Source organism: Labeo rohita, chromosome 6 (genome assembly GCF_022985175.1).
Source record: "Labeo rohita strain BAU-BD-2019 chromosome 6, IGBB_LRoh.1.0, whole genome shotgun sequence".
NCBI classification, from domain to species: domain Eukaryota; kingdom Metazoa; phylum Chordata; class Actinopteri; order Cypriniformes; family Cyprinidae; genus Labeo; species Labeo rohita.
The window spans coordinates 3,585,948-3,611,593 of NC_066874.1; the positions used below are offsets into that span (position 1 = coordinate 3,585,948).

At 34.9% G+C, this 25,646-nt stretch overlaps 1 protein-coding gene across 3 annotated transcripts in view; it reads left to right on the plus strand.

The window, feature by feature from the left end:
- The first annotated feature begins 229 nt into the window (after window positions 1-229).
- The window catches only part of sema5bb (sema domain, seven thrombospondin repeats (type 1 and type 1-like), transmembrane domain (TM) and short cytoplasmic domain, (semaphorin) 5Bb), an 83,069-nt gene continuing 57,652 nt past the window's right edge, over window positions 230-25,646 (plus strand). The window contains exons 1-2 of one of the 3 annotated variants that reach the window (XM_051113130.1): window positions 230-327; window positions 23,654-23,727. The gene's annotated coding sequence lies outside the window, so the exon portion shown is untranslated. Of the gene's footprint in view, window positions 328-18,442; window positions 18,566-23,653; window positions 23,728-25,646 lie in introns of those variants that run through there. The other 2 variants (XM_051113132.1, XM_051113133.1) reach the window with 2 other exon arrangements.

Consider the following 25,646-nt stretch of genomic DNA (forward strand, 5'->3'; position numbering starts at 1 on the left):
TCGTGCCACCACTTTCCTCTCCCAAAGGCGAATTTATTAGCTCTAATTGTTTGTTACTTAATGTTAATGAGCCATAGGAAGGCTACGGAGCAACGTCAGCATGAGATTATTAATATTCCTAAACAAACCTTTCTTATAGGCTAGTTACGGAGCAATGGCAGCACGACCTAATTAATATTCATGGCCGAGCGGTAGCAGCGGTAGTAGGATTCGTCCCGGTGTGAGGCGGTGCTGTCGGCGAGAGCACAGATGCCTTCACAGACCTCAACAGAGTCTTCTGAACATCTCATACACCGAAATTACATCTGGACCCACCTGACTGAAGAGGTAAGATCATTCTTGTTGGTTTTCTTACCGCAAGCGTGCAAAATATAACCATGTTTACAAGCAGAAGCGCGCGTTATGGTAGTAAGTGAGTTTGAGAGAAAGTTATTTCAGGAGATTGATTGTTCAGTATGATGTGTAATGTCTTTGTTTGGTTTTGAAAAAATGGTTAACATTAGCTAGGTCTGTTTTAAGGATGTTTGTTCACTTTACTATTAATGACAGTGATTGATTGGAAATGTAATAACTGTTGTGGTGTAAATAGCAATGTAAGCGCTAGCCAGTAGAGGGCGATAGCGAGTCTATTGTTATTATAATTCTGTGCTTTGTACTGGATGATTAATATTACCTGTTATGATTTGCAAATAGTCTGCCTTTGTTTTGTTTATGCTTAATGAGTATTGTATCTTGCATATAAATTATACACCAGAATTCTTAATGATTAAGCTTTGAAGTAGGCTGTGTAGGTGGTTTTTAGATGGTTTGATATGGATTTTTTTTCATGCTAATTCTCCATGCAGTGGATGGTGTGATTTGCACCCTGAAACTGTAGTCTTATCAGTATGTCTAGACATGAAGGGACATTTTTATCCTGCCGGCATGAGCAAGTTTTATTCAGGAGTTGCTGGTGATGCAGTGGTCCAGCACTGTTATATGAAACTGCATTTTCTCATACATCTGGACAGACCGCCCTCATATTTTCATTAATAACAGAATAACCTCTGGCCTTGTCATAATTAACTCTGCATGTGATTTCTCCGCTGGCTCTCTTCAGCTCTTTGTGAAGTTATTTGTTAATGTGCATTCCATCAGAATGACCTGAGGAGCACATTTTGCTTTCCTTTCTTTTTGTGTTTACAGTTGAAACAGGAATTTGTGGCTGGAATTATTTGAATTATTATTATTTTTTAAGTGCATTACAGCCATTCTCTAGAGGTTTTTATTGTGCAGTTTATATATTCCCATTCAATATTTACAGTCTGTAAATTTTAAATGCTTAGACTACCAAAGTTTCTGAGCAGTAAGATTTTTAATGTTTTTTAAAGAATTCTCTTCTGCTCACGAATCCTGCAGTTATTTGATCCAAAGTACAGCAAAAACAGTAAAATTTTGAAATATTTTTACTATTCAAAATAACTGCTTTCTATTTGAATATATTTTAAAATGTAATTTATTTCTGTGATTTCAAAGCCATATTCTGATTTGCTGCTTAAAAACATTTATTTATTATGTTGAAAACAGGTTAGAAAACATTTTTCTTTAGGTTTCTTTGATGAATAGAAAGTTCAGAAGAACAGCATTGATCTGAAATAAAAATATTTTGTAACATTTGACATGTCTTTATCATCACTCAATTTAAAACATCCTTGCCAAATAAAAATATTCATTTCTATAATTCCTTATATATATATATATATATATACATTGACTCCAAGATTTTGAAAGTGTACAATGTTACAAAAGCTTTTTATTTTAGATAAATGCTTTTGATCTTTCTATTAATCAAAAAGTCCTGAAAAAATGTTCTCAACTGTTTTAAATATTCATAATAATTATAAAAATGTGTCTTGAACAGCAAATCAGCATATTAGAATGATTTCTGAAGGGTCATTTGACACTGAAGACTGGAGTAATGATGTTGAAAATTCAGTTTTGATCACAGGAATAAATTACATTTTAAAATATATTCAAATAGAAAACAGCTATTTTAAGCAGTATTACTGCTTTTGCTGTGTTTTGCATCAAAGAAATGCAGGCTTGGTGAGCATAAGAGAAATCTTTAAAAAAACATGAAAAAACTTTTGACTGGTAGTGTATAAAACAAAAAAAAAACACATGAGATAATTGTTGACATAGTATGAGTATAAAACTATACATGAATGTGATTAGGAGCTATTAATTTGGTTTTGGAAGAATTTGATGAGAAATGTTTGAGTTGTAATAGATTTTCCATGATAATCCTGTGATCTTTTTCTCAGACTGAAGAAACAGGATTTCAGGAAAACTCTTTTTTTTTTCTTGCTCATAATCCCATTGCTGTGTGGGAGAAACAACTTGTGCAATAAAGAGATTTGTGATTTCTATTTTCTGAGTTCTGAATAAGTAACTTTCTGATGAACAAAACACATGATCTCTTCAAGTGTATGTCAAACTTAGTTACAGGCAATGCTTTTCATATGCTAATCAGCAGTCGTGGTTTAAAATAAATATGTCTGCATCTCATCAGCACTAATCGGCTGTAATCTGGGTTAGTACAGAGGTGACCGGATAAAGAAATACCCCAGTTACCATATTCCCAAATGGCCGCGAGCACCGTTTTAGCAGTTATCAAACATTTAGAGGGGCATTTTAAAAGTCTGTTACATGAATTATTGCTGCGGCAAGAACAAAATCATTAATATTTCATGTTGGGGTAAATGAACAGAACTGACCCAACGAACGATGACAACAAACCTAAATTCACCCACTTAAAACATCTTTAGAAATGTAGTTAGTTACTGAATGTATGCAATTAATGTTTAAAATTATATTAATTATAAACAAATATATTTAAATATATGTTTACATTTTATATCAGTGTATTCAAAATACAGTTGGTGGATGCCAGTCCTAAGCAATCGTTTACCCCAAAATTAAAATTTACTCATCTCAAATTTGCTCATTCATGATATAGATGAGTTCTGGAAATTCTGGAAATCTGGAACTGATTTAGAGAAATGTAGCATTTCATCACTTGCTCTCCAGTGAATCCTCTGCAGAGAATGGGTGCCGTCAGAATGAGAGTCCAAACAGCTGATTAAAAACAACACCATAATCCACAAGTAATCCACACCACTCCAGTCCATCACATAACATCTTGAGATGTGAAAAGATGTGTGTTTTTAAGAAACAAATCCATCATTAAGATGTTTTAACTACTTGTTTTGATGCTTCCTCCAGTGAAAAAGTCCATCTCCTGTTGTCCTCTCATATTAAAATCCACCCACATATTTGTTTAGAGCTTCTTTAAGCTGTTTTGTCATGTAAATGGTGCTTAATCTGTATATATTTCTCTCCTAATTCAGATGAGATTACTTTTTGGTGGAGGAAGCGTTACTATGCATGAAGGACTAGTAACTGTTTGAAGTGTTGTTTAAAATGAAATGTTATTTTAAACTTGTGTGGATTATTGTGATGTTTTTATCAGTTGTTAGGACTCTCATTATGACGGCACCCATTCACTGCAAAGGATCCATTGGTGAGTAAGTGATGAAATGCAAACTTTTTCCAAATCTGTTCCAATGAAGAAACAAACTCATCTACTTCTTGGATAGCCTGAGGGTGAGGACATAGGTGAACTATTCCTTTAACGGAACAACTCATGAAACTAAGTTTTGGTGTATAAGAGCCATTAAATATAAAAGTTTACTCAAAAAGATTTTGTACTGTTAGAAAGTGACTCTATGGCCCTTGTAGAGTCTCAGCGATTCTGACAGGTCACTATTGAAATGTGATACCAAAGTAGAGACTTCCCTCTGTCAGCTCAATTAGTCTCCTCGACATGACCCTTCAACCCCATTCTGTCAGCCCTCGCTTTCTGTTTCTCTCATCTATCTATCTAGCACTAGAGTGGAGACAGTGTGCAATTTGAGAAAAGCAAACCTTGCAGAGTTGGACAAGGACACGGTGGAAAACTCGCTCCCTGAAAGTGTTTGCAACCTCAAGGTTCTTTGAGAGAGCCATTCGAACTCAGTGTCTTGATTTAAATCATCATTCAACAGCCGCTGGTCCATTAGCTGTCCTAGACACCCTTATTTTATGTGGAATCAATCAGAAATGCCCTAAGCTGGGTGCTCAAGACACAAGACTTTCACTGAAGGAAAAGCATGGATGTTAGCTCTTATATATTTATATTAACAATATACACTACAGTACAAAGGTTTGGGGTCAGTAGGAACTATTTTTACAATTTTATGCTCACCAAGGCTGCATTTACTTAGAGGAGAAGTCCACTTCCAGAACAACAATTTGCAAATAATTTACTCACTCCCTTGTCATCCAAGATGTTCATGTCTTTCTGTCTTCAGTCGTGAAAAAAATTATGGTTTTTGAGGAAAGCATTTCAGGATTTTTCTTCATATAATGGACTTCATTGGTTCCCCCAATTTTGAACTTTCAAAATGTAGTTTAAATGCAGCTTCAAAGGGCTCTAAACGATCCCAGCAGAGGAAGAAGGGTATTATCTAGCGAAACGATCCGTCATTGTTTTTGAAAAATAAAAATTTGTATACTTTTTAAGCACAAAAGCTTGTGTTGCACAGGCTCTGGGATGCACGTTCACGGGCCGTTCTTGAACGATTCGTTCATTTTGAATGTGACTCAGGAAGAACGAGTTGTCTCGGGGAGTGATTTGTTCAGTCGCGCATGCGCAACATCCTGTTCTGTACTGGAATTGCTTCACCTGTGTCGAGTCTTCGGGTTTTTCGAGTCGTTCGTTCGTCTTATGGGGCTGTCACGTGATGCTGATTTTGCTAAAATGAACAAAATGACTCGAAAAAAGATTTGTTCATTTTGCTGAACGAGACTCAAAGGTCCGAGTCAATAAAATGATCCAAACTTCCCATCACTATTACAAATCACATCTTCGAATCACCACAAGTTCATCGTCTGTGTACTCCGGCTCAAAAAGGTAGAGTATGTCGAAAAACTCCATGTTACTTTCTCTTACAACTTCAGAATCATCCAACATCGTTGTACCTTTTGGTTTGTAAACAGCGTTGACTTACTTGCACGTTCTTAGTCTTTGCACATTCGCTTTGTAAACACTGGGTCTGTGTTCCGCCTACGTTCTGCGTGATTCAATAGTACGTGAACGTGCATCCCAGAGCCTGTGCTACACAAGCTTTTGTGGTTAAAAAGTATACAAATTTTTATTTTCCGAAAAAATTACCAAGCCCCTTCTTCATTGGCTGGGATCGTTTAGAGTCCTTTGAAGCTGCATTTAAACTACATTTTGGAAGTTCAAAATCGGGGCACCAATGAAGTCCATTATATGGTGAAAAATCCTGAAATGCTTTCCTCAAAAACCATCATTTTTTTTATGACTGAAGACAGAAAGACATGAACATCGTGGATGACAAGGGCGTGAGCAAATTAATTTGTGAATTGTTGTTCTGGACGTGGAGTTCTCCTTTAATCAAAAATATAATAATATTTTAAAATATTATTGCAATTTAAAATAACTGTTTTCTATGTGAATATATTATCAAATGTAATTTATTCCTGTGATGCAAAGCTGAATTTTCAGCATCATTACTCCAGTCTTCAGTGTCACATGATGCTTCAGAAATCATTCTAATATGCTGATTTGCTGCTCAAGAAACATTTGATTATTACCAATGTTAAACAGCTGTGCTGGTTGATATATTTATGGATTCTCTGATGAATAGAAAGTTTAAAAGAACAGCACTGATTAGAAGTAGAAAGCTTTTGTAACATCATAAATGTCTTTACTGTCACTTAAATGCATCCTTGATGAAAAAAAATCTTCTTAAAAAAAGCTGTGGGGACATAATCACACCGAGAGCATGCAGTGTAGATAATGTAGAATATGCCACATGCATCCAGACATGGTGTAAGATATATCATCATGTTTTGATTCAGACCAAATAAGTCATTTTGAAGATGCATGGGCGTGTAGTGCTGTGCTCATCTCTTGCAGCATGAAGTTCAGCATTTTTTATGTGTCCTACAGTCATACATTTGATAAATGTAAAGTTCTCCCGGCATAAATGAAAAATGTCTGATAAAGACTCAAGTGTTAGAAAGCTGTCCTCAGGGTTTTTAAGGAGCACGTCTGTGGAAGCTGTTTTATCAGAAGCGCAGGGAAACATTTGGTTGGTGATATTTTCCTTACAGGAATGTGCGTTTGGTGCTTTTGGGGCTATCATGCTCCAAATATTATGAAAAAAGCTCTGTGTAAGTATAATTTCTACTCAGAAACACCTCAAATTTCTGTCTTTTCTTCACACAGAGCTATAGGAATATTGTCTTTTATTTTATGATATGCTTTTTTTTTGCCATGGTTGCAGCATTATGTACTTCTGGTAACATTTCCTTGTTACTGTATGTAGAATAGCTGAAATATCACTTAAGAAACCTTGTTTTGTTAAATATATTTATCAAAATACATTCTCTTAAAAGATGTTTTAATACATTTCCTCAACTGTTGCTTCTAAAATGAATTTATCCTGAACATAATCATTTCTCAGTGTTGTTTTAATATACATTAAAGCTTATAAAGGTAATTAATATGCCTCCTACGTATGCATATGGAAAATTATGCATGAATGCCTTGGTAAATTTTCATTTGGAACAATGTAGAGATTATGCAGGGACTCGAAATAGAATAAAACATGTGATCAGGGCAATCAGAACGTATTATTCGTTAAATTGTTCAGGTGGATGTGCAATTATTAATTCTATATCAAGAAACTTGAAGAAACAGCTACCGTGCACTTACATTTGGACTAACCTGACTGAATTTGTGTTTTTAATGATCTTAAAGACATTTAGATTTAAAAACTTATGCCTAAATGCTTGAAATCTTTTTTGTAGACAAATATAAATTGTGCCACAATATAAATGTGTTTACAAAAACAAAAGTATTGTTTTTATTCATACAGTAGAAGGATTGGATCATATTTTTGAGTTTTATTAGAATTGTCTCTGCACTTAGCAGTTGTTGTTGTTGTGTGTGTGTGTGTGTGTGTGTGTAACATACCAGCAGGTATTTTACCCTTAATGTTAAGTGCATGATTGGGTTTAAGTGAAGCTGCCACAGTAAAGGTCAAGTTCACCGCTGCTTTGAGGTCATGTTAATCAAGTCAGTGAAAATAGAACCAAATTAGACCCTGCTCCTAGAAATAGCAATTTTTGCTGATTACAATGGAAATAATTGCTGTAATTCCACCATTTAGTGAGGTTTATGCTTTAAACAAGTGAAAATGCCTGCCTAGAACAAGACAAAATACGTTTGGGAAAATGTGATTTAAAATGCAAGACTTTTTAGTGGCTGTCAAGCTCTAAAAATGAGGAAAGGATAAATGAGTGCATTAGTGTGGGATTTAAACCTTCTTAAATAAGAATAACTTTTATGTTGTTAGTAATATTTCAGGATGAACACTTACTGTACTGAAGCAACTTAAGTGTACTTGATTGACCATGCGTTTGTTTTTTTTTGTTTTTTTTTTTGAAAAACCATGTTAATATATGCTTCATCTCTTAATCCTAATTGTATTGCATTGCATTATGTTTTATTATGCACTTAAATGCATTGCATTTTGTTTTATTATGTTTTAATGCACAAAAAGATATGCATTATACTTAAGTAGTCTATACTATTTTCTTCTGCTAATTTTTATTTGATAGGGTTAATTTAATATTAGTGGAACAATGTATTAATAAATGTTTTGTTTTGGTGATGTTTAGTTGTTGAAGCATTTTTCATTTTATTTTATCAGCTCCTAGTCGCAAAATAAAGGTTTTGACGACTTCAATGTGGAAAATAGTAATGTAGAATGAATATATATTGTCTAATCTGACTTCTCTCGCTTGCTTTTCCTCCTCACCTGCCCGTCTTCCTTCCAACCAGAAACCTCAGCTTAAACCTCAGCACCCATTTACAGTAATCTAAACCACTGGTGCAGCGCTAAACCTCAGGTTAGACCGAAAACACATCATCCTATACTAGCGCTACTGTTCTCCACTTCAGCCTGTGTTGCTTGTGGTCAGGAAGTGGAGAAAAGATAGATGAGGGAAAAACTGGGTGGAGACCAACACCTGTGATGAGCAACTGCGGGTTTTCCATGTCGGCTGCCTCATGTTGGGATGGTGAATGGATGAATTGGGCTGGAGGAGCCATGTTAGGGGCTGTTTGTGGAAGCTGATTGTAGTAAAGCATAGAAGCTGTGCGGCGAGCCCCGAGGGGCTGGAGGACAACACAGCCAAGCTTGTGTAAAATGGGTCAAGCTAAATGTTTTAAATATTAAAGCAAATATTGCTGTTCCCAAGGCCGGGCCGCACAGTGACGTGCTCTGTCAGGCACAAGAGAGGCATTGATGCCTCTGTCCGCAGTGGGGTGTGTTGTGTTTTAAGGGGGGTCTCTCACCCCTAGAGGGTCTGTGCACCTCCAGAATGGGTTAGTCAAACAAGCAGGTCTTTTTAAGAAGAAAGTGTTTTTATAAGGCACGATAACTTGCTTTTTTCCTATCTGTCCATCTGATTAGTGCAGAGGTTTTTATGCCACAGCTTGACAAACCTCTACTAATGGAAACTTAAATAAGCATATTAAATTTGGGGGTACAAGCTTGCTGTTTGCACTTTCCACATGCATATTTTTGACTCTTTAAGTATAAATTATGTTTTCTGTACAGTATTTTATAAACATTTATTTAAAGCTGCTTTAAAAATAATTTTTCTCACTGCCTATCAAGGTTATTATAGTTGTCTAAAACTAAAACCATTAAAACATTGTGGTTACTTGAAATAAAATAACTGAAAAAAAAAAACCTCACTAACTTTTTGTTGAGTTTGACGTGAAGTACTAAAATAACTAAAACTAAAGCAATGAATGAAATCTATATATATGCATATAACCATAATATATAAAAACACAAAAACTAATAAAAATGACAAAAAACATTAAAATGAGTGACTAAAATAAAATGAAAACAGAAAAAAATAAAATAAAATTCAAAATAGTAATGAAAACAATAATAGTACCTCGGTACTAAAATAACACTACTGCTTAATTGCACTTTACATTAAATGAGAATATATAATTTTTTTCTGTTCATAATATATTTTTATTTTAGAGCATTATAGATAATTATTAATGGCCGAGTCTGAACAAACCCCTCAACTTAAAACTCAGCTCTAAATGCTTAATGAAGAAGTCCACTACCAGAACAACAATTTACAGATAATGTACTCACCCCCTTGCATCCAAGATGTTCATGTCTTTATTTCTTCAGCCGTAAAGAAATTATGTTTTTTGAGGAAAACATTTCAGGATTTTTTCTCCATATAATGGACTGGTATGGTGCCCTGAGTTTGAACTTCCAAAATACAGTTTAAATGCGGCTTCAAACGATCCCAAATGCGGTTGTAAATGATCCCAGCTGAGGAAGAAGGGATATTTTTTATAAAAATAATACAATTTATATACTTTTTAATGTCAAACACTCGTCTTGTCTTACTTTTCATAGTTAGGGTATGTCAAAAAACGTACATCTTATGTTCTGCCTTAACTTCAAAATTGTCCTATATCGCTGTTTTACCTTTTTTGTTTAGGGTGTTTGATCTTCACTTTGCAAAAGACTGGGTCGGAACTTCTGCAGCGATGTACGATGTAGTTTTTCGACATACCCTAACTGTCTTGAAGAAGAATACACAGAGTTCAGGGAGAGTAAGACAAGATGAGTGTTTGAGATTAAAAAGTATTAAAATTTTATTTTTTAATGAAAATAACCAATCGTTTTGCTAGATAAGACCCTTCTTCCTCGGCTGGGATTGTTTACGACTGCATTTGGGATCGTTTGAAGACACATTTAAACTGTATTTTGGAAGTTTAAACTCGGGGCACCATATCAGTCCATTATATGGAGAAAAATGCCGAAATGTTTTCCTCAAAAAACATAATTTCTTTACGACTGAAGAAAGAAAGACATGAACATCTTGGATGACAAGGGGGTGAGTACATTATCTGTAAATTGTTGTTCTGGAAGTGGACTTCTCCTTGAACTTATCCCGAATGGATGGACACTTCAACTCATCTGACTTATGGCCTGTTCACTTTCATTGTTGTATTAAAAATTGTGTGTTGTGGCCATTTTTAACTTGAATGTGTGGGGCTTCCGGTGTCATTCACCTCCTGTTATTTTAGCCACATAAACACAATTCGTTATGCTGCTTGATAATGCAAACTGGTATTTGTTTTCATATTATTCAGTATCATAATCATAAACACACTAGCAGCCATCTAGAAATATGCTAACAAGCATTCAAAACAACTTCTGGCAACCAACCCAAATGCCCTGGTGTTATATTTGTGTGTTTTGCACTGTCAGTGAGGTATAGATTTACCTGTGAATGTGTTTAATGCATTCCTTATGGATGTCATCGACTGCTGTCAAAGTGTGAATTGCAGTGAAACATACGACTCTGTGGTCGAGATTCACACTTTTGACGTCGGTATTCCCAAGTTAATTCACAGGTTGTTTGACACTATGGTGTTGGTTTAAAGATGAAGCCACATAGATGAATTATGACGTTTTCTAGCAAGGTAAAATAATTATAGACTATATGATTTTAACAAAGGTTTTCTTAAACAATGAACATGCTGTATGAAAGTGTTCTCTGATTTAAATGAATACCTTAAAATGAACATTCTGGCCTCATAATATTGACTTTTTTGAGGAGCAAATCAGGATATTAGAATGATTTCTGAAGGGTCATGTGACTGGAATAATAATGCTAAAAATTCAGCTTTGAAGTTACAGGAATAAATTACATTTAAAAATATATTCAGATAGAAAACAGTTATTTTAAATAATAAAAATATTTCAGATTTTTTTCTGCATTTTACTGTTTTTGTTGTACTTTAGATCAAATAAATGCAAGCTTGGTGAGTTAAAAAACAGTCAACAAAAATCTTACTGTTGACTGGTAGTGTATATATTTTAAATAAAAAGAAAAATAATAAAAACATATAACAAAATTGTTCAAACTAACCTAACCATTTTTTGAACATTTTATTAAAAATAAAAGAACTTCAAAATATAAATAATATATACAATTATATTAGTATCTCTGAAACTAAAATTGTAACATTATTATTATTATTATTATTATTATTATTATGTTGTTGAAAACAGCTGAGTAGAAGTTTTTTCAGGTTTCTTTGATAAATATAAAGTTCAGACGAACAGCATTTATCTGAAATAGAAATCTTTTGTAACATTATAAATATCTTCATCATCACTTTTGATCAGTTTAAAACATCCTTGCTAAATAAAAGTATTAATTACTATAATTTCTTTCCTGAACTGTTTTAAATATTAACTGTTGTAAATAATAATAAGAAGAATAATGATAATAAATGTCTCTGGAACAGCAAATCAGCATATTAGAATCATTTCTGAAGGATCATGTGACTTTGAAGACTGGAGTAATGATGCTGAAAATTCAGCTTTGATCACAGGAATAAATTACATTTTAAAATATATTAAAAAAGAAAGCCGTTATTTTAAGTAGTAAAAATATTTCATAATATTACTGCTTTTGCTGCATTTTGGATAAAATAAATGCAGGCTTAGTGAGCAGAAGAGACTTCTTTTAAAAACAATAAACATGGTAGTGACTGGTAGTGTATGCATTATATATTTTATGCATTTCTATTACAGTTTTAGTTTAAATTATTTTAGTACATCAAGTCAAACTAAATTAAAATGAGAAATTTCAGTTAATGTTTATTATTTTATTTCAAATATTTTATGGTTTTAGTTTTAGTTATCTGTAATATAACTGACCACATGTGAGAATCTTTGTGTTTTGACATCAAATGTCAAATCTTGCATGTCTTGTCCACATAAAGTTTACGGTTCAGTCTGTTGTGTATATAGAATCTGTTTCAAAAGATGTGCAATATTGTGTTTAAGTCATATGAACTACTTTTGTGCTTTTCTGTCCTTTGTGGAGGTTGACAGATCACATTGTGGTTTCATTGTATGTTCTTCAGAGCACCTCCTAGCATTCAGTGAAAGTCTTATAGACTTTGGACGACATGAGGGTGTGTAAACAATGACAGAACTTTCACTTTGGGTGAACTGTTGTTTTAAATAAGATGTGAATCATACTTCCAGGCAGTGACCTGTCAAAAGTTGTACACAAGGCCATATTTCCCCCCCTTCCAAATGTGACATAAAGTTTCCTATGTGCATAGGAACAGTAAGTTTAGTGTGAGTGATTTCATGAACGAGGGCAGGAAAACTCTGCATCTGTTTTCACAAGGGAGGAAAAACAGCGCTGCATTCATGACGTCCAAATAGCCGGTCCCAAAAGTCGTAAGTTCGATCCCAGGTCGTGTGACCCATGCACTAGAGTTTCTGAGATCTCCAGCAATCACAGTGCTCTTGATTGAGGCACTTAACCCTGCTTCGTCCCAGGAGAGGGACGGTCCCTACTATTAGTGTACCGCAAATCGCTCTCAATGAATAGTATCTGCACACCCGATGTTCTTGTGCTTTCCCTTCACCGCACGTTCACCTTCCCAGTCCGCATTTGTCTCAATCCTACTGAAATTGGTTTAACATAACTCTTTCTGCTGGGGCGTCCCACTGTTTTGTCTGTTTTTGGAGCGTTGCAAAGGAAGATGAATGGCGCTCTCGCTGATGGCTTTAAAGGTTAAGAAAATGTCAGAACAGCAGAGCTATTAGTCTCTCGTGCTCGGACGGACCCTTGAAGGGGCCGTTGACTTCCTCCTGAGATGTGGGATGTGATCTATGCGTGCGGGTAATTGCTGTCGTGTTTGTTGTGTCCGACAGGTCAGGCTGGGCCTTGTGATCTTTCCTCCCATCAGCCATCTGGTTTCAGGACTGACATTTCATTCTGTCACTTAGTTGCTGTAAGTCATGCAGGAACATTAGTGCAGAGCTACAACTAATGATTAAAGCAGGGCATTGGCACAAGTTTCATGATTCAGTTTGATTCATTTCTGCATTTATTCAGTTCAATATCGATTAATTTGGATATACTGTATATTAAGAAGAGTGCATGTTAGTTTTTCTTAAGGAAAAAAATCTCAACTAACACTGTAACACTGTTAGCTGGTACATTACAGCTGATTTATATACAAATCTGGCAATTTTTATAAAATAACTTAACTAGTAACAACTTTTCAATGGTATAATTATGTTTCTACTCCAATTAGTTTTTTGAAATATAAACATTTAAACAGTGGCTGTCAGAAAAAGTTGTTTTCATGATGGATTTATTCAAACATGCGTTAAATATTGAAGTACAGTTTAAAGGAGAAGTCCACTTCCAAAACAACACTTTACAAATTATTTACTCACCCCCTTGTCATCCAAGATGTTCATGTCTTTTTGTCTTCAGTCGTAAAGAAATTGTGGTTTTTAAGGAAAGCATTTCAGGATTTTTCTTCATATAATGGACTTCAATTGTGACCCCGATTTTGAATTTCCAAATTGTAGTTTAAAAGCAACTTCAAAGGACCCTAAATGATCCCAGCCAAGGAAAAAGGGTCTTATCTAGCGAAACTATCTGTCATTTTTTTTTTCGAAAAATAAAAATTTGTATACTTTTTAAGCACAAAAGCTCCTGTAGCACAGGTTCTGACATGCACGTTCATGACATACTATTGAATCATGTTGAAATGTCACACGGAACGTAGGCGGATCTACAGACCCAGTGTTTACAATGCGAACATGCAAAGACTAAGAAAGTGCAAGTAAGTCAAATGCTGTTTACAAACAAAAAGGTACAACGTGTAGGACGATTCTGAAGTTGTAGGAGAAAATAACATGGAGTTTTTTGCCATACTCTACCTTTTTGAGCCGGAGTACAAAGACGATGAACTTAGACATGATTCGTAGTAGTGATGGGAAGTTCAGATCATTTTACCGACTCGGACCTTTGAGTCTCGTTCAGCAAAATGAACAAATCTTTTTTTGAGTCATTCCATTAATTTGAGCAAAATCAGTGTCACGTGACAGCCCCATAAGATGAACGAACGACTCGAAAAACCCGAAGACTCGAAACAGGTGAACTAATTCCAGTACAGAACCTAATAGGATGTTGCGCATGTGCGACTGAACGAATCACTCCCCGAGACGACTCGTTCTTCGTGAGTCACTTTAAAGATTCGTTCAAAATGAATTCCCTCGGCTGGGATCGTTTAGAGCCCGTTGAAGCTGCATTTAAATGACATTTCGGACGTTCAAAATCGGGGGCACAATTGAAGTCCATTATATGAAGAAAAATCCTGAAAAGTGTTTTCTCAAAAACCATAATTTCTTCACGACTGAAGACAGAAAGACATGAACATCTTGGATGACAAGGGGGTGAGTAAATTATTTGTAAATTGTTGTTTTGGAAGTGAACTTCTCCTTTAAGTAAAAAAATATCATGAATATGTAATATAATGTATATATTTAGAAAAATGCTCATTTATCTAGCTAACTCTCAAGTTTATGGACATTGAATGGTTTTTCTGAGATAAATTTAGCGTTCCATGACACTGTTTGCAAGCTGTTTTATTAATGTCAATCAAAATGTAAAAATTAAATAATTAAATAATAAAATTGCCAAAATTTGAAAGCTGAGGCTTTTATTTAAAAACTAAAGTAACAAAAAACAAAGCATATTGTGATTCATTGGATAGGAGGCATGCTATTAGATGAGAATAAACTAAAATACAATTTTGACAATTAATCTGTTGATTGAATGTCAATTTGGATTAAATGAAAAAATTCCAAAATTAAAAATAATAGTTAATTAAAAAATAAATAAATTTTAATCCACTATTTAAAAAAATACAAAGGCTTTTTAACTAAATTTTGAATATCTGGAAGTATAAATGGGATTTAAGAGCTACAGTCGAGTGGAAAATATAAACTATGCATGACGCCACAACTATGTAAATTAAATTATGTTTTTAAAGTTAATTATGTTATTTTTTCTGGCTGTCTGTCTGCCCATTTCTCTTTTTTTCTGTTTGGATTTAATCTGCTTTATTAATACTTTCGTGAAGAGATCACTTGCTACTTTTTCTCCAGTGGGGCAATTTTTATTCTTGTTATTTTCTTTTACCTTTTTTCTCTCTCCCCTCTGTCTCTTTCTCTCCATCTCTGAGGAATGATAGGCAGTGTAGTTATTGTATGAACATCTCTGTGTCTCAGGAGAGTTTTTTTCCTCTCTGGCGGAGCGCTCAAACCTGACTGAATCCCACCTGAGGCTTGAGGAAATCTCTAAATCATTCTCTCTCACCTCCTGTTTTTGTTATGCTCGTTCTCAGAGGAGGATTTCATTGCTCAGCAGTTGCTCTTTCACAGCTCAGGAAACTTGAGGGAGTTCACAGTTACGGTATATTTACGTATCAACTTTATTTGTGAGGTTTGTCCTTAGGGGAAATAAAGATAGATGCAAAATGATCATTGGTGTACAGTATGATTGTAGAGCTATAAAATAAATGCACTATTTTCTACTGAATTTTGTGTTTTGGTCAAGTTTATTTTTGTAGCTACTTTTTTTGTTGGGTTATGAAATTTAGTAAAATGTAAATTAACATTACATTTTATACCAGTGATTCCTAAACATTTTGCAAGGCAAACACATTTAATGTAAAAATATTGAAATCTGAGCATCTGTAATTTTAAATTATATTTCAACAATTTAACAACTTGCACTTTAACATATTTAATTCACAATTCTAAAGTGTATGACTTATTTTATTTAGATTTTTTTTGAAGTTTTTATTTTTAAAATTGTAATTTTACATGTTTATTATTAATTTTATTATTAAAGGGGTGCTATTATGCATTTTCACTTTTTGAACTTTAGTCAGTTTGGTGTGTAAATTTACAGATCTCAAAGTCCACTCCAAAAAGAGATATTTAGTTTTTAAAAAATCCCTTTTCAAGAACTACAGCGAACGACTCCTTTGGACTACAGCGTTTGTTTTCCATATGCAATGATGTCACAACGCGGTCCATTAGAATATCCGCAGCATGGCAGGTATAAACACAAGCATTGACTGGAGTGGTCGCTTCAGAGCAGTAACGTGCCACAAACGTGTGCAGTACATGGGGCTGAAACACATGCAGAAGCCGCGATCTACTCCGGTTCCGTGTGTGGTAAGAGATTTATTTATCATACAGTGTCGATAGCTTCACTTATAACGTGAGTGTTTTTTAAAATGCAGAAACTAATGTTAATGTTAAATGCAGAAAATAATGTTAGGCTGCTTTTAGCCTTATGCTGAAAAGTGAAAGTGACAACGTACTGTCAACTATGGTGACCCATAGTCGAAATTGGTCCTCTGCATTTAACCCATCACGAGTGCACACACACAGCAGTGAGAAGTGAACACACATGCACACACACACACACACACACACCCGGAGCAGTGGGCAGCCATTGCTCCAGCACCCGGGGAGCAACTGGGGGTTCAGTGCCTTGCTCAAGGGCACTTCAGTCATGGTATTGAAGGTATTGAGCGCTGTTTTTTCACAATCCCCACCTTCAATTCCTGCTGGTGCGGGAATCGAACCAGCGACCTTCGGGTTACAAGCCCGACTCTCTAACCATCAGGCCATGACTGGCCATCAAGTCTAAGTAAATAATTACGTAACTACGTAGAAACTAAGTATGTAAATAATTATATACATTAGCACGATAATATCATGTATTGGCAATCTCGCAGGCTGACGATATAGGACCCAACACTACTGTAGCGTATTATGTACTCACCCTCCATGCATCCTAGGTGTATATGACTTCCTTCTTTCAGATGAATGCAATCAGAGGTATATTAAAGTTTATCCTGGCTCTCCCAAGCTTTCGAACAGCATAGACGGGTGTTACTCCTTATCGGTCCAAAACAAGTCCAATAATATGCATCCATCCCTAATAAAAAGAGCCTCACATGGCTCCGGGGGGTCAATAAAGGCCTCCTGTAGTGAATTGATGTGTTTTTGTAAGAAAAATATCCATATTTAAAATGTAAGAATCACTTTAAGCTTGCTTGCACTAACAGTTGTACACGGAACTTGCTTCTTTGACAAGGGGCGTGGCAGTACTGAAACACCGTCTAAGTTGTCCGCCATTTGCAACGCAGTGGGACAGCTAACCAATCACACCACATTTTGTTTTTCGGAAGGCAGGCCTTCATTAAACCCAGATCTAATCGAGCCTTTTGTGCTAGGCTGGGAGAAATGTATTGTAATAATGTAAATTATGCTAAAAATAATGCGTTTTTTAAACCACCAAGCATAAAAAAACATGTTCTAGTACACCCCCAAAACAAAATCAAGACTTTGTAAAAGAGCATAATAGGACCCTTTAAATTATAGCTCACTAACCCCTGCAGTTCCCTCATTTGCAGATTCCAGTTTAGAAAACCTGTTTTGTACCTTGGATTTTACAAGCAAATTTTTCTTGTTTTATGGATGTTTAGACATTTTTACTAGAAAATACCACAATAAATAGTAATTAGTGAATGGTTTCTTAAATAGCATGATGCAGAAAGTTAATGCATTAATGCATGTTGAGATTATGACTTTTTATTGATCTCTTTGGCACTTTCCATTTAATCTCACAATGCAAGTTTGAGAGTGAAAGATCTTTTGGTTTTTTTAAACATCAAAAAGAAGATGGACTAAATTAACTAGTGTCCTGATGCTGTGGTGTCTTGCGGACACCCTGTGATCGCAGCCATCCGATTGACCACAGGAGCTCAGAAATGAACCGACAGCACTGTGAGGTGCACATAAAATGAGTTCAAATAACCCAAAATACATACCAAAAGACTTTTGTACTCTTGTTCCTGAAATACTGCGTGCGCAAACACTGAGACTTTATATTTGACAGAAATAATCTTTTTATGTTGAATTTATTTTGAGTTAGTTAGCTTTCCAAAAGTTCTACCTCATTTCCCCATCTATTTCAATCCGCCTTTCTATCACAAACACCCACATTCAGTGCCTGCAGAGAAGAATATGGCACATCTCCAGCATACTGGTTGTGTTTATAAAGAATGATTGTGAAGAATTAAGTTGAATCAGTGAGAGAAATGGCGAGTGGAACGGATAAAGTGTCTAAAAATGTGTGCTGATTTGAGATGATTACAGCATAAGTCATGTATTTCGCAGTGAGATCATGTTGGCTAAATCTGTTTTGTGTTTCTTCATCCAGCGCTCTAGCATGACTTATGGAACTGGCATCTGTTCAGACATGACATGTTCATTGTGAACCCCTTGAGAGGGAACACACCCGTGAGGGGCGGAGCCAAGACTAATTAACACCAGACTACCTCTACACTAAACGTTAACATGCTGTAGAACTCTTTTGTTTTAGTAGTATTCCTCTTCTTTGTGATTAAATTGGTGTTTCCAATGCAAAATCAGGCCATCTGAATGAAGATTCATGACAACCTATTCATGACAAATTAGTTGGTCACTCTGTATGTATTGTGGTTTCTATTCTGTTCTATTCTATTGATTTTCTTTGTTTCATATTCTTTCATATGAATTTCCATGCAGGTCCAGGCTGGTTTATGCTGCTTCGTTTTGGAAATGGTTGATGCTTGTTAGTGTTGTATTGGTGCTAATTTGGGCTTGTCAGTATTGGTCTGAAGCTTGTTTAACTGGTGCTAACCAGCCTAGCCATGTTGTTCACCAGCAAAACACAAACCTGGTAAACCTTCATGGTTGGCCGCGATGCTAGTAAAGCACAGGTTCTTGGTGGTTAAGTTGGTAAGATGTTGTGATTTTGCTGGATTGGAAGTTTGGTGGTTGGTTAATATTGGTTCATTTTGGTTTAACTGGTACGTAAGTAGTACTGGTTTGTTGCTAGTTATGGCTGGTCAGTGCTGGCCAAGCTGGAGGATGAGCTAAGTTATGCTGTCGTACAGCAAACAGCATGGTCTTCCTCATCAAACTTCCTCTGATTGATTTTCTGGTTAAATCATTAAAGCAGAAGGTGTAAAAATATTACTGGTTTATTAGTTTGGTGACTGGTTTATGCTGGTTAGTGATAATCTGGAGCTGGTTCATTCTGGCCTAGTTGAGTAGAACTAGTTTGGTGTTTGTAATGACTTGTTAGTGCTGGTTAAAATGGAGGATGTGCAAAACCATGCTGTCCAATAGCAAAACAGCATGGTCATCGTCACCAAGCTGTTTGACTTTCTGGTTAAATCAGTAAAGTGGAGTGTTTACTAGTTAAGATGTTGAGGTAATGTGATTTTGGTGCTTGATGGCTGGTTTATGCTGGTTAGTGCTATGCATGAGCTGGTTTATTCTGGTTAAGAGTTAGGTAGTACTAGTTTGGTGTTAGTTATGGCTAGTTATTGCTGGTCAAGCTGGTTGACGTTCTGGTTAAATCAGTAAAGCAGATGTTTTTTTTTTTACTAATTAAGCTGGTCAGGTAATATGATTTTGGTGCTTGATGGCTGGTTTATGCTGGTTAGTACTAATCATGAGCTGGTTCATTCTGGTTTAGTGTTAGATAGTACTGGTTTTGTGTTAGTTATGGCTAGTTAGTGCTGGTCAAGCTAGTTGACTTTCTGGTTAAATCAGTAAAACAGAGGGTTCTTGCTGGTTAAGCTGGTCAGCTAATGTGATTTTTGGTGCTTGGTAGCTGGTAGCTGCTTATGCTTGTTAGTAATAATCATAAGCTAGTTCATTCTGGTTTAGGGCTACGTAGTACTAGTTTGGTTTTAGTTATGGCCAGTTAGTGCTGGTCAAGCTGGTTGACTTTTTGGTTAAATCGGTAAAGGAGAGGGTCTTTACTAGTTAAACTGGTCAGGTAATGTGATTTTGGTGTGTGATGGCTGTTTTTTGCTGGTTAGTACTAATCATGAGATAGTCAACTCTGATTTAGGGCTAAGTAGTACTAGTTTGGTGTTAGTTATAGCCAGTTAGTGCTGGTCAACTGGTTGACTTTCTGGATAAATCAGTAAAGCACAGGGTTTTCGCTGGTTAAGCTGGTCAGCTGGTCAGCTAATGTGATTTTGGTGCATGGAGGCTGGTTTATGCTGGTTAGTTCTAATCTGGAGCTTGTTCATTCTTGTTTAGGGTTAAGTAGTACTGGTTATTGCTGGTCAAGCTGGAGGACCAGCACTCTGGATTAAAGTTAAGTAGTAGTGGTTTTGTGCCTGGTTAGTGCTGGTCAAGCTGGTTGATTTTCTGTTTAAATATGTAAAGCAAAAGGTTCTTGCTGGTTAAGATGGTCACCTAATATGATTTTGCTGCTTTAGAAATTTGGTGGGTGGTTTATGCTGCTTAGTGCTGTAGTTCTGTTAATCTGTAACTGGTTCATTATGGTTTAGGGTTAAATTGTACTGGTTTGTTGCTAGTTACCGCTGGTTAGTGCTGCTCAAACCAGAGGACAAACAAAACCATGCTGTCCTCCTGCAAAACAGCATAGTCAGAATATTCTGGTTAGGCAAAATCAGTAAAGCAGATGGTTTTTACAGGTTAAGCTGATCAGCAAATGTGATTTTGCTGATTTTGAAGTTTGGTGAGTGGTTTTGCTAGTTAGTGCCAGTCTTGAGGTAATTCATTTTGGTTTAGAGTTAAGTTAGTTGGCTACTGGTTTAGTGCTGGTTATGGCTGGTTTAGCTGGTGGACGAGCAATGCCATGCTGTCCAACAACAAAAATCATGGTCTTTCTGTTCAAGCTTGTTGATTTGCTGGTTAAGTCAGTAAAGCAGAAGATTCATGTTGGTTAAGACATAATTAGTGTATTGCTATCCGTCTGTGTTTTGGCTGTATATTTATTTTGAGCTTTTAGCATATTAAACTGACTGAATTTTCCCCAGTGTAGTCGAGAGATCTTTTGACTCTTAGCAAACCTTGTTGCATTGTGAATCTAGCCCAACTCTTGCATAAAATATCATCCCTTCCCTCATTCACCTCCGAGAATAAATGAATGAATAACTAATTTCAGTCTGCTGAATTAAGCGACTCAGTTGAATGGAGCCACAAATGAATGGATGAATGAGTGAGTGAATTGATTGATCTCAAGAGAAAGTCGTACAAAAGTTGAACTCGAAATCAACCGCCCCGTTGCGTATTGTGTTTTTTGTGTGCGACGGGGGCCTGGAGATGGAGGGAAACGGAATAATGACAGAGGGGATTGAACATGTTTCTTGATCTCTTTTCACCTATTCTCACTGTGAAATGTCAAATTTGAATTGATTGAAAGGAAAATTACAGCTGTATTATGGGATGTCATGGGGGGAGGGGTGTTGTTGCCACAGAAACTAGACCACTGCTTCTCAACGTGCTGTTCTCAGCCAATGAGTAAGCAAAGGGCTCATTTTGAATATACAGTGGCCCTAAAAACTATTTGGACACTTAAAAACACCTGAATGTCACTGCTTTAAAAACAAAATATCAACCCAAATGGCATTTATTTTAAAGAAAAAAAAGTGTATTTATTTAGAAAAACATTTTACAGACATTTTGACAAGTTTCAAGGGATAAAACAGTGGAGCTAAGTCAGGGTAGATGAATCTGTAATTTGGCATTAATGGAAATGTGAACAATGTTTAATTAGTTATATTGTTTTGAGGTTTTAAGTCATATTTAGACAGTTTCAGTGTTTTATTGACTCAGTCAACACTAAACTGCACAGTAGTACAACTCTTTGAACGGACTGTATACGTGTACTTGACAGACATGTTTTTATTTGAGTCAGATTATGTAATTATGACATCTAAAATCAACATATTAAGGCTGGCCAATTAAATGTTCACAAAATATTCACAGCGATTTTGCTGACCACATAAAATAATGCAGGATTGTGAATATTATGATGACTGACGGATTTTGTGACTGTGTTGTTAAACCCGTTACACTCATTTAAACTTTTTCCTGAAGCAAAAATGGCATTGTTGTATTTCTTTGAATCAATGCAAACTTTCAATTTCAGACAGTAATTTGATTTAAAATTTAATAATTAAATAATTTATTTCCATCATCTCTCAAATGTTTACAGAAGGGTTTTACATTTGACAGAAAAAAATGTTTTTATTTATCAAGAATGCATTAAAATTATCAAACGTGACGAAGACAGTAAAGACATTATTTATTATTAATAAAAAAAAAAAAAAAAAACTTACAAAAAACTTTCTTTGAACTTTCTAGTCATCAAAGAATCCTGAAAAAAATGTAGCACAGTTTCTATTTTTTTAAAAAAATTAGTAACTGTTTTTAACATTGATATTGAATTTAAAATAAAGATCTTAAATATCTTAAATAATAAAAATACATTTAAACATACCATAGTAACTTTTTTAACAAGATTTTTTTTTTTTTTTTTTTTTTTTTTTTTTTTTTTTTTTTTATCAAGGATGCATTAAAGTGACAAAATAATCAGAAATGTTTCTTGAGCATCAAATCAGCATGTTAGAATGATTTCTGAAGGATTATGTGACACTGCAGACTGGAGTAATGATGCTGAAAATTCAGCTTTTATCACCGGAATAAATTACATTTTACAATATAGCCACATGGAAAATGGCTATTTTAAATTGTAATAATATTTCGCAATATTACTGATTGTACTGTATTTTTTAACAACTTTTTTAACAAGGATGCATTAAAGTGACAGTATAGACATTTATAAGGTTACGAAAGATTTCTATTTCTAATAAATTTCTGTTCGTTTGAACTTTTAATTTATCAGAGAATGAGTTTCCAGAAAAATATCAACAAGCACAACTTTTTTCAACATTGAAAATAATCAGAAATGTTTCTTGAGCATCAAATCAGCATATCAGAATGATTTCTGAAGGGTCATGTGAGACTCAATAATGATGTTGAAAATTCAACTTTGATCATAGGAATAAATTAAAGTTCAAAATATATTAAAACAGAAAGCAGTTATTTTAAATTGTAATAATATTTCACAATTTTACTGTTTTTATTGTATGTTATACAATAAAAATAAATTGGTGAGCAAAAGAAAATTATAAAAAAAAATGTGACCCCAAATTTTTGAATGGTATATATTGCAATATTAATTAGGATTAAAATTAAGACAAAAAATGACACTTGTGAAACTTGTGAATCTGTGGTTACTGCTGCTGACACCTGTGTGATTTTTACCATTTTTGCTTCAAGTTTGTAGTGATTATTAATGGATTTTTAAAGAAAAACAGTAGAGAAGAGAAAGCACACTTGTTTTGTTATTTTGTGTCAGATGCTTTTAAGGGTAACATCAGTACTGAAACACAGGGGCTGCTGCATGCATCTGAGGTGCACCAGCCTCAGTTTGGGAACAATTAGAGGAATTTTAACCCTTTCGCCCCCCCGCGTCAGCTCGTCACACATGCCCCACTCACACACGTTCTCGTGCACCACCATCGTGCCCCCAGCAGCCTCCCTCCATTGAGAAAGTTAACAGTTTGTTTTTCACAGGGCTGAATGCTTCACTGCACACATTACCGAAGCCCCTTCATCTCCCCCCTTTCCTCAGGACGCAGCCCGTCCGCGAGAGGCTGACTAAAATGATTTTTCTCTCTCTCTCTCTTTCTGTCTGTAAGGATTGCATTAAACAGATCTGAAGTCTATCGGATGCGCTCCTCTGGAATGAGCCCTTGCTGACACCTTCCTCCTGGTAAGTACACTCTTTCTGTCCTCATCTGTCCATCCGTGGACAAAACTATCCACTTCCTGTGAGTCTTTTCATCTTGTTGCACTGTGCTTTCCCTTCTTCTTTTTGTCCTGAGAGCAATTTTGCCTCCCCTCGTGTCCATCCCGTATCTTTTCCAATTTCGTCCTCTCTCTCCGCGCTCCATCCCCTCTTCCCTCTCTCTCTCTGTCCCCTCCCTCTCTCCGTGTCTTTGTTGAGGTATTCTGATAAACAGTTTGGCCGTCATCTCCAGACCTCCCCCATTGTGTGTCCAATTCTCTTTGTTCTCTCAGCCTGTGGCGCTGGCCTGTGTGTGTGTGTGTGTGTGTGTGTGTGTGTGACTGACCACTTCAAGTGTGTCTGTGTTTGTCTGAATAGACAGAGCTACTATGCAAGAATTTAGCCATATTGTCTATAGTGTTGCAGGATTTTGATTGTTTTTGTGTCTGCCTGTCTGTCTGTCTGTCTGTCTGTCTATCTTCTTCTCAGTTCAGTTTCTTTTCAGTTAATTTGTTTTTGTTGTCATTGGAGTTAATTTAGTCATTTCTGTCTCCTTGATCTGTATATTTGTCATAACTGATTTTAGGTTAGTTTTTTTTTTTATTTCAATATAATTAAATTAGTCTTTGATGTCATGACAGGTCATTTGTTCCCATTCTGTTTCTCTCTTAATTCTCATTTTAATTCAATTTAATTTTCATTTAAATCATATTAATTTTTTTGTTGTCTTGACAGTAAATTGAACTGCAGATATGGAGAAATATGTATTATATTAATATAAATATTAAAGAATATTAAAGAAAATAAATTAACATTACTTTGATCAAAAGTGACCATAAAGACAGTTATAATGATATAAAAGATTTTTATTTCAATTAAATGCTGTTATTTCCTGAAAAATAAAATGTATCACAGTTTACACAAAAATATGAAGCAGCACAACTGTTTTCAACATTAATAATATTGGAAATGTTTCTTGAGCAGCAAATCAGCATATTAGAATGATTTCTGAAGGATCATGTAACACTGAACACTGGATCAATGATGCTGAAAATTCAGCTTTGATCACAGGAATAAATTTCATTTTACAATATAGCCACAAGGAAAATGGCTATTTTAAGTTGTAATAATATTTCACAATATTACTAATTTTGCTGTATTTTTAATCAAATAAACAACAACAACAACAACAACAACAACAAAAAAAACAAAACAAAAAAAATTCTTGATTTCTAAAGAATCGTGTGACACTAATGATGCTGAAAATTCAGCTTTGATCACAGGAATAAATACAATTTTACAATATAGCAACATGGAAAATGGCTATTTTAAATTGTAATAATATTTCACAATATTACTGATTTTACTGTATTTTTGATCAAATAAACAACAACAACAAAACAAAAACAATCTTGATTTCTGGATTATGTGACACTGCAGACTGGAGTAATAATGCTGAAAATTCAGATTTGATCACAGGAATGATTTACATTTTACATCATATTAAAATAGTAAACATTTATTTTAAATTATAAAAATAATTCACAAAATTACTTTTTAATTCAAATAAATGCAGCCTTGGTGAGCATAAGAAACTTCTTTCAAAAACATTAAAACTTTTGAATGATATGAAGTTATATGAATTTCAGTTTATGAAAATGTATTATTAATTTTGCATCATTTATTAATTTTGGTTAATGATAATTTATATATATATATTGTTTATTAATTCTTTTAATGTTAACCTATACAACATTCGTTGGTAAAAAGTTGACTTGAAAATCTAGTGGAACTAATTCGAAACTGTATAAAATCTGTTTGTTAGTTGGTTTCAAATTTCATTTAAAGTGTTCAAATCATGTAGAAATGAACCATGTTCATTAAATGCTGTTAAAGTAATGTTC